Source organism: Gopherus evgoodei, chromosome 2, assembly GCF_007399415.2.
Source record: "Gopherus evgoodei ecotype Sinaloan lineage chromosome 2, rGopEvg1_v1.p, whole genome shotgun sequence".
Taxonomy (NCBI): domain Eukaryota; kingdom Metazoa; phylum Chordata; order Testudines; family Testudinidae; genus Gopherus; species Gopherus evgoodei.
In genome coordinates this window covers 50,373,138-50,382,630 of record NC_044323.1, presented here as the reverse complement: position 1 = coordinate 50,382,630, position 9,493 = coordinate 50,373,138, and the positions used below count along the sequence as shown (strand labels likewise).

The 9,493-nt window shown below is 45.3% G+C and overlaps 1 protein-coding gene across 3 annotated transcripts in view; it reads left to right on the top strand.

Annotated features, from left to right (window-relative positions):
• The first annotated feature begins 3,701 nt into the window (after positions 1 to 3,701).
• The window catches only part of ICA1 (islet cell autoantigen 1), a 107,187-nt gene continuing 101,395 nt past the window's right edge, over positions 3,702 to 9,493 (top strand). For 2 of the 3 annotated variants that reach the window (XM_030550656.1, XM_030550655.1), the window contains exon 1: positions 3,704 to 3,971. The gene's annotated coding sequence lies outside the window, so the exon portion shown is untranslated. Of the gene's footprint in view, positions 3,972 to 9,493 lie in introns of all 3 variants that reach the window. The other variant, XM_030550657.1, reaches the window with a different exon arrangement.

Below are 9,493 nucleotides of genomic sequence, written 5' to 3'. Positions count from 1 at the left end.
GTCACTCAGGCCTGTAACCTGAGTGTCACTCAGATCTCTCTCTAGGTCCTTGCATCTAGGTTATATATAATCCTGCTAGTTCTTTCTGCATAATATCTGTAAGAGAGGGAATTTCCTATCCATCCACATAGCTGAAATGCCGTATCTCTCAACATTTCCTGTAGCTAAAGTAGGATCGGTCCTGCCTCTGAGGGGTGGAAGGCCTAGGTGGAGTGTCAGATGGTGCTCCTAGACTGCGGAAGGCCCTAGGCAGGGATCAGGTGGTGCTGCCAGGGGCTGGGAGACCTGGGGAGCAGTTGGTGAGTGAGCCTACCCCACATTCACCCCACAGTGGCAGATCCTGCAGCTTCTGTCCCACTGGGCTTGACTCCTTGCTCCAGGCATTGCAACCTGGCCCCTGGTATCTGGGGTCACAGTACCATTCACCTTTGTCCTGTCAGTACTATGACTCCAGGCACAAGTGGCCAGGTCACAAGAGCTGAAACGGAGAGCTGAGTCCAGCCAGCCCCACAGAACAGGAGCCACTGGGTCAGCGGGTTTTGGGAATCAAGGCAGCAAAGTCCTGTGAAGCCAAGGACTATTGTGAGGTATAAAGCACCAATCCAGCTCTCATCAGCTTTCTGGTCTTCACAAATAGGCCTTCACATCCTATCCTTACACCATCTATCATCTCCCATTCACAATTGACATGTTGAGTACAGATTCCTACTGGCCAATGATGCAGCTTTCATCGCCCACTTGTTAATTCTTCAACCAAGCACCTGTGTGATTCCTCCCTTGCTGCCCCTCATTCTTGGGAGGAGCTCCCTGTAAACATCCACAAAGCTACCTCGCTGTCCTCCTTCAAACCCCACCTTAAAACTCTCCTTTGCCATGCTGCCTATAATAGACTTGACAACAGTTAGGCAGCTGGTGAACTGGGATCACAGCTTATCATGCTGATCAATATTCTCTCCCTCACTGGTCTGCCTGTTCTCTTTTGTCTTAGACTGCAAACTCTTTGAGGCAGGAACCATCTTTTTGTTCTGTATTTGGACAGCACCTAGCACAAAGGGGTCCTGCTCCATGACTGGGGCTCCTAGGTACTACTTAATAGAAACAAATACACCTCTACTTCGATATAATGCTGTCCTTGGGAGCCAAAAAATCTTACCGTGTTATAGGTGAAACTGTGCTATATAGAACTTGCTTTGTTCCACCGGAGTGCGCAGCCCTGCCCCCCCAGAGCACTGTTTACCACATTATATCCAAATTCGTGTTATATTGGGTGGCGTTATATCAAGGTAGCGGTGTAATATTAATTTTACTGCACTCTACTGGTGTCCTCTCACTTTTATTGGTGAGGAGAACCTGAGGCAAGGGCACTGGGAAATGTAAGAACCCATTACCCTTTCTTTACATGTTTTCCTCTCAAATGCCCCTCATGTTTGTCTCAGTTCCCATTTCTCCACATAAAGCTCATTTTTGTTGTTGAGTAAGCATGAAAAAGGGAGATTACAGAAGGTGTGGTTTATGGTGAAGGAAGGAATTACAGCAATTCAATTTTCCTAACTGAATCATTTTTGTGTGTCCCTCATTTGGGGGCTTTATCCCACAATGCGTCCCACACCCAGGCCTTGGCAGGGTGAGAGCAAACTAGCCAACTCTCAAAAATTTATTGCGAGAGATGTGATTTCTAAGTAAAATTAAGCCTCACTCACGATCTTGTGATAGACCTCTCAAAGCTCAGGATTTTTTTTTCAGCTCCAGCTGTCAGTCACAGGCAGCTGCTTCCCTGCCAACCTGGGAAGTGGGAGTGTTACCCCAGAATTTCACAGTCCTGCATGTACCCCAGAATGTGACAGTACTGCAGTCAGTAATTTTGAGCCACGGACAGCTGAAAATCAAAATCACATAGCAAGGAAAATCTTTAGGCCCTGAGAGGCAAGGCCAAATAACTGCATGTCTGCAATTTTGCTATCAGAATGGGAGGATGGGATAAGAAATGAATGTATTGTGAGAATAGAAGGAGTGTTTAGATGGTCGACCTTGGCCTGGAGCACCTGACACCTTTGATATGTAAGTTTTATTATTGTTATGACTAGAAACATTTTGATGATAAGAGATAATGAGTAGTTTTGCTGAAAGTAGGAGAATTAGTGACCCATTAGGGATTACTATGGTGACCCACTAGGAGTCACTATAGGTTATGTGCTTTGAAGTTAGCTATAAAAGAGTAGACAAAATAATTTGCTTTGGAGCAATTTGAGGAAGTTTTCTTTGAGCATGGATCTGGCATCTAAGCTCTCCAGCAATCAGAGGGAAGGGAGATCCTTCCCCCGCCACCCAAAGCCTGGTCACTGATACTTTTAAACCATTTCTTAGCTTTAGGTAAATATAAATGTTTTGAAATGCTCTAAACCTATGCTGACAGCATATGTATGTGTGTGTGCTTAAGATCTAATAAAAAATACTCTAGCTTGTGCCAATGATTTGTCAGAGGGATGAGCTGTGTCCTCATCGATTTATTACTGACACTGCCTGGAGAGAAACAGTTAAGTTACCACTGTTTTGGATTCTGAAAACCCTGGGTAACAGGAGAGGGGATCCCACTGCAGCCACCCCCCCCCCACCCCAAGCTTGGGGAGGGTGAAGAACTCTAAAAGGAATAGAGATGAGGCTGGAAGGGCTGAACTGTGCCGTGAGGGTTGCAGGGGGGCTGAAAAGATGCAGGGGCTGTACTGATGGTGAGTTCTGAGCGGATGGGTGAGTGCTGAGAGGATGAAGTGAGGATGGTGGGGTCTATGGAGTAGGGGGGCTGAACTGAGGAGGCTTGAGTGGGGACACAACCAGGGGCAGCTCCAGGCCACAGCATGCCAAGCGCATGCTTGGGGCGGCATGCTACGGGGGGCGCTCTGCTGAAGCTGAGGGACCAGCAGACCCTCCACAGGCACGCCTGTGGGAGGTCCACTGGAGCCACGGGACCAGCAACCGTCAGAGCACCCCACGCGGCATGCCGCCATGCTTGGGGCGGTGAAATGTCTAGAGCCATCCCTGGACACAACTAACTGATGGGGGACTGGAGGACAGGATTAATTGCTGGGCAAGAATCAAGCATATGTGGAGGTGAGAGCTCCTGGAGCAGAGGCCAAAGTTACCTTATCCAGTACCTGTGGGAGAATGGGAAACAATGTCACATGCATATACCCTGGGGATGGGCAAAGGGAGTTGAAAAACCCAAAGGCTGACCTAAAAAACACAATATAATCTTTGTAAAAAATCTCGTGTTTTCTGGGGGCAGTTTTATGATTTTTTTTGGGTCTGACATGATTTTTCATCTGCTATTGGCAATACTGCTAGAGGTATGAAGACTCCTGGGGGTTGCTCCAACTCTCCGGCTGGAAGTCAATGGCCAGGCTCTCACTTGACTTGCATGGGAGCTGGATCCAGCCCCTGCTGTCCATTCCTTCCTCGTCACTCTGTACCCACTAGGTCGCCCTGCCCCCCAGCACCCAGAGGCTTCCTGATTCCGGGGGGGTTGGGGGAGACTGTAGATAGGAGAGGATTTCATGTATCGCCTCCAGTACAGAATTCAGCCAGGCCGGGGCAGACAAAGGGGTGGGGGTGACTGTCAGCCTGGCGCTGACAAGCCAAGGGCGCTGCCAGGCACGGAACTGGGGACAGACAATAGGGCCCGCGCGCCCCAGGTTCGCGCCAGGGCAGCGCTCCCGAGTGCCGGAGCCGAGGGCGGGGAGGAGGATGTAGGTGACGGAGGCTCCGCCCTGCTCGGGGCCGGTCTCCCCGGCGGAGGAGCCTGCGTTCGGCATTGTGACGCTGGCGGGGCTGGAACACCTGGGGCCGCGGCAGCTCAGCAGGCTCCGGCGCGGGCTGTGGGGGGCGCCCCAGCGAAGAGGGGCCGCGCGGGGAGCGGGGCGCGCCCAGCCCTCTGCGTCCAGCACAGGGCGGCTGCGCCCTCCGCATCCCCGGACAAGGTGAGGCCCCGGGGGGTGATCGCGGCTTCTCGGTGCTGGGCCTGGCTGGAAGAGCAGGTTTTTCCTCTGGCAGCTGGGGCCCTGGAGGAGGCGCCTAAGGGCCGGGCCGGGCCGGGCCGGGCCGGGCTGCGGGGTGGGCATGCTGGGCAGGTACCACGTCTCCCTCGGGTGGGATCCCTCGCCTCTCTTGCTGGGGGAGGGGTGGGCGTGGGGCACTGATGCGCCGCAGGTGAGGGTGTAAAGCCAGATGTGGCTGAGGCTGGATTGTGACTCCTAATGGGCTTTGCCTGTGGACAATTTCCAGGTTACAAAATGGCACCTGTCCCCTTCCGTTCCCCCGCCCCCTCTTGCCATTCGGGTACATCACTGGGTTCATATGCAGTTTATCCATGTCTCTCTGGCTCCATCCCCTCCAGCTACTGGCCTTGTGGAAAATGGGCAGACATGGCAACAGGGGGAAATGTCCAGTTAAAACTATTAAAAATTCTTCTCCGTGTTGCCGTTGACCCCACAGATTAAAATGGAAAGAAATTTAAAAACCAAACAAACTTTTTACTGTTTTTTCCTGTTTGTTCACGTTTTGCATTTTTCTGAGCTTGGATGAAGAAAATGCAGTGGCTGTTTTCCCCCAGGTTAATAGAGGGTTTCTCTTTTTTTCTATTTTTGTGCATATTGCTCTGTTTGGGCTGCAAACCAGGTAGTGAAATGGCTACAGCCCAACAAAACTGGTTCCACTGGGATGTTAAAAAGCATGAAAATATTTCTAATGGAGCATTTGTATTGTAAAAAGCTTAGTTTTACAAATCATAGATTTGTTTGCTGTGTCCTTTAAATTAGCATGTGAACAGCATGCATTTAGTACCTTGGTGTGGCTTTGTTTTAAAGCCCCGGGTTTAAAAGTCTGAATGTAAATTGACTGAGTCCCTTCAATGAGCATGTGAGCAGCATGCTATTTAACTCATTGATATACTGACACAGGTATTTATTTATGTAAATATATATTGTAAGTGTATTTATATATGTAAATTAAATAAGTGTTCTGTTCTGAACTATGTCATTTAGTGCTAATAGTCTCAGTCTCTTATTCTGATCCAGCAGAGATTATGGTTCTATTTGGTTTCAGTGGATTAGGACCTGATTTATGTCTGTGAAACTGAAATCAGAATCTGGCCTTTAGTTTCCAGAATATTTATCTCCTACGGTTCTCTGGATGTATTGGAAAGGGGAAAGCTGAATCTTTAGTAGCTGAAATGCCTTGTTGATATGTCATCCTTGGTAGTCATGTTTTCCCATTGTTTACCTCTGTTATCTTCTCCCATGTCTTGGTTTCTTGGTGGGTGTGGGGTGTGTTGAAAGTGTGAAGCTATATGTACAAATTATGGGCTGAAAAGGCCCAGGTACCAAGTTTTTTTCCTCCAGAGTAGGCTTCTCTGAAGTGAGCTTAGTTCCCTGGTTCTGCCTGCTGGGGCAGTCAGCTGTTGGTATCAGGTGAAAGCTACATCTCCTAGAGCTGTTTGTTCACTTTCTCACAACATCAGACCAAGCAAACTGTGTGAAGGATTTGAGAATCCAAAACTCAGACCTTGTGTAATGCCAATCATTCCCCCAAATGTTTCCTATTGGTGGTAGCAATGGTGAGGGCTCTTGTAGAGGCAAGGCACTGACAGCTCCACTGTTTTTTATCACTTTGTTGTCTAGACTATGACCTTGTATACTGAATTTCCCCATGTAGGCATTAATATGTGAATTTTAACAGATATAGTTACATCATCATAACCCATTGTGTGGACACGTGTATCATGGTATGATTGCCTTTTTTCAGTTTTAGCTTATGGCATTGAGGAAAAGGTTTAAGCTGAACCAAAGAAAGCCACTGTTAACGTATTGGCATAACAAATAAAATTTTTCCAAGTAGACAAGCTATATGTGGTTAAAATGCTGCCAATGCCTTGTCTACATTAGAGCTGCATAAGTTTTCTATTACTGCACTATTGGGTGATGGCTTTTAATGAAACTGATACATTGCATTGGTTCTCAACATGGGGATTGCATCGTACACTGGAGATCGTCTAGGGATGTCATTTATGACTAGATAGGAGGAAGATTGGGTCCAGAAACTATTTTTTCTTTGAAATATAGGGTCATGTTATGGGAAAGAGTATAAACTATTGGTCTAGTGTAGACTCTGAGCCCAGCCTGCTGAAGTCAATGGGAGTTTTGCCTGAGTAAAGACTGTGGGGTGGGGATCTATGTTATTTTAAAAACAAGCGATTCCTCCTTCCTTTTAAAGCTAACTATATTGCAGTGCTATCTATACATTATATGTGCTTCACAGTCTCAACTCTGAACTGTTCTGATGAATTCCTAAGTAATACTGCCAAAAAAAGTTTGAATAATTGCACATACTTTTTACCCTCTAACTTAGTGTTGAAAGCTGTTGTTTAAGTTGGCAAGAAAACCTATTACTCCATCAATCTTCAAAACAAAAGTCAGGAAATGCCATCAAAGTGTCATTTATATTTTCTTAAATGCCTCCTCCAACAGCATAGCAGTAAAGCAGTTGGTTGTTCAAAATGTTTTGCCACTGTTTAATTTGTGTGGTATTTTCAAGGTTAAACTTTGCAGAATTATGCAAAAGCATTATAAATAAGGAAAGACTGGAAGCCAAGAACACTGGAAACCTTTTTACTTTTCTACACTGCCTCGTAATTGTGATTTCACAACAATTGTTTTGTGGCTGTTACTAGCTGTGGTAATGGTGTGTCTCTTATGCAATCAGTTACTGTAGATCTTGGGAATTATCTGTTACAGGTCACTTTAAGAACATTCAAGTCAGTCTTGCTCGTATCTTCAGTAGAGGTGACTCCTGCAGTGGAGCTAATTACAGACCCCATTGGTGTTTCATTGAAAACTATAGTTCAGAGGTTGACTTTCAAGCACAACCAGTCTGTGTTGGGCTACGTCTAGACTACCCGCCGTATCGGCGGGTTAAAATCGATCCCTGAGCGCGCTTATATCGATTCTGGAACTCCACCAACCCCAACGGAGTTGCGGAATCGACAGGGGGAGCCGCGGACATCGATCCCGCGCGGTGAGGACGGGTGAGTAATTCGATCTTAGATACTTCGACTTCAGCTATGTTATTCACGTAGCTGAAGTTGCATATCTAAGATCGATTTCCCCCCGTAGTGTAGACCAGCCCTTGGTCTGGGGTGTTGACTCCAAGGTGAAACAGGATCATTGTATATTGCTGTTGCTGTGCAAGGTAAAACCATATGGTTAATCAGCCCTCATGGATCAGAGTGCAAGCTGACCAGCTGATGGAGTTCAGAGGGGAATAATCTCCCTCTCCCTCCATGTACAGCAGTAGTATTATGCATCTTGCTTAATGGATGAGTGAGGGTAGGGATTTAAATTAGATATGTTGAGTAGTAAGCACTGCTGGAAATAGGATATCTGACCAGTTAAGCCTCGATCTGATCTATTATAGCAGAAGTAAGCACTCTGGCGGGTTGGGCCAGTTTGTTTACATGCCACGTCGGCGGATCATGGCTCCCTCTGGCCACAGTTCGCTATCCCAGGCCAATGGGGGTGGTGGGAAGCTGCAGCCAGCACATCCCTCAACCCGTGGCACTTCCCGCTGCCCCCATTGGCCTGGGACGGCTAACTGCAGCCAGTGGGAGCTGCGATCTGCCGAGCTTGCCAATGCAGCAGGTAAAGAAACTGGCCCGGCCCGCCAGGCTGCTTACCTGGCAAGCCGCGTGCCAGAGGTTACCAACCCCTGTATTATAGCAATATCTATCTTTTTTCTGACATACCAGATAATGGAAGAGACTTGCCAACTCAGTTTATGAATAATCTTATTTTCTAATAAAACAATGTTCTAGAAAAGTAACAACTTCATTATATAAAATATTATTGTAGTATGGTTAAAGCTGAGATATAGCAGAGAGTTGCCAAAACTGTTTTGATAGTCTAAACAAAGGCAGGTGCTCTGCATGAAGAAGATATCATAATAATATTTGATTTCTTTCTAATTTATTCTACTTGGCATAGATTTTGTTTTGTTTAATTTTAGATTGCTAAAATGTATTGCTAAAGAATGTTATATAGTCATTTCAGAGAAATTAAAGAGGTTCTTAAATGTGCTTAATTGAAGGACTGAGCTTTATTCCCAGCTCCGCCATAGACGTGCAGAATGAAGTTGGACAAGACACTGAATTTTTTGTTCTCAGTATACCCATCTCTAAAATGGATACTTACCTACCACCATCCCAGGGTCATGTTAGGCTTTCATGTGTATTTTAGAAGTGCTTTGAACTCTTCAAATGAAAGGTGCTGTAAAAGGGCAAAGGGATATTACCTACTGGGTTTTTGTGCAGGGACTGTTTCACTTGCAGCAATTGCAAAGTTTAATATCATTTTAGACTGAAATAACAATTTAATATGCTGTATTAACGTATTTGTATGGTGTACATTATGCTTTGTGAAAGTTAATTATTACCTAGAAAAGACGATTGTTTGCACGTGATTCTGTTGCCAGTTGAATATGCCTGCACTTATATTTGAAATACTTTGTTACGCTAGAGAGTGTGAGGTCTACATATAACAGCCTTATCAGTGTTACTGAGATAAACCACTGGTTTCAGGGATGTGTAATTCTGCTGTAAAAATGTTCCATGCCTTGAAACGTGGAATTTTAGGTTTTGGGAAAAAAGACAACACTTTAAAATGTTTTAAATTTAAACTGAGTAAAAAATAAACTTAAGAATTCTGAAGCACTTTCTTGCAATCTTATAATTGTTATTGTAACACACAATTTGTCAGGCGTACAGCATAATCAGATTTGGCAATTGTGGGGAGAACACTGGAGTACCCAAGAGATTGCATCAGCACAACCTTGGTTACAATCATTTGTATTTAAAGAAGAATTTTGATACTTGAAGTGGACCTTGCAGTTGTGCAAGGACCAAAAATGTCTATGAAAATTAAAAAATAGAGATCACTTTGACATAGTGCCAAATTTCCACTTCTCCCTACAGTCCAACACACGAGATCTCCAACATTTCCCAGTTCTGCCAACCAAAAAAATGAGGTGCTTCTGTTTAGGAATTAAACTCTTCTTCTTGCAGACATAATGTAGAAGTAATATGCAGTTGGGTTGACATTTGCTACGGAGAAACACATAGTGTTTAAGTGCAAATTAAAATTTATTGATTGGGAAAGGGAAGGAGGGCGCAAAGCAGTAGCAATGGTAGATGGTATACCCTAAAGGCTACAGTGTCCACAGAGGAAATGGACCCCTGGTTACTACATTCAGTAAGGGCTTGTTTACACAAGGAAATTGACTAGAATAAGCCGTTCTTCAGAAAGTATTCTGGACTAGTTCCCTGTGTGGACACTTTATTCTGGATTAAAGGCACATCATTCCTCAGTAATTAGTGCACTTTCAATTATTCAAACAAGAATTAATTTAAAGAAATTCTATCGCCTGTGTAATGCAGGAAGTCAGATTAGATGGT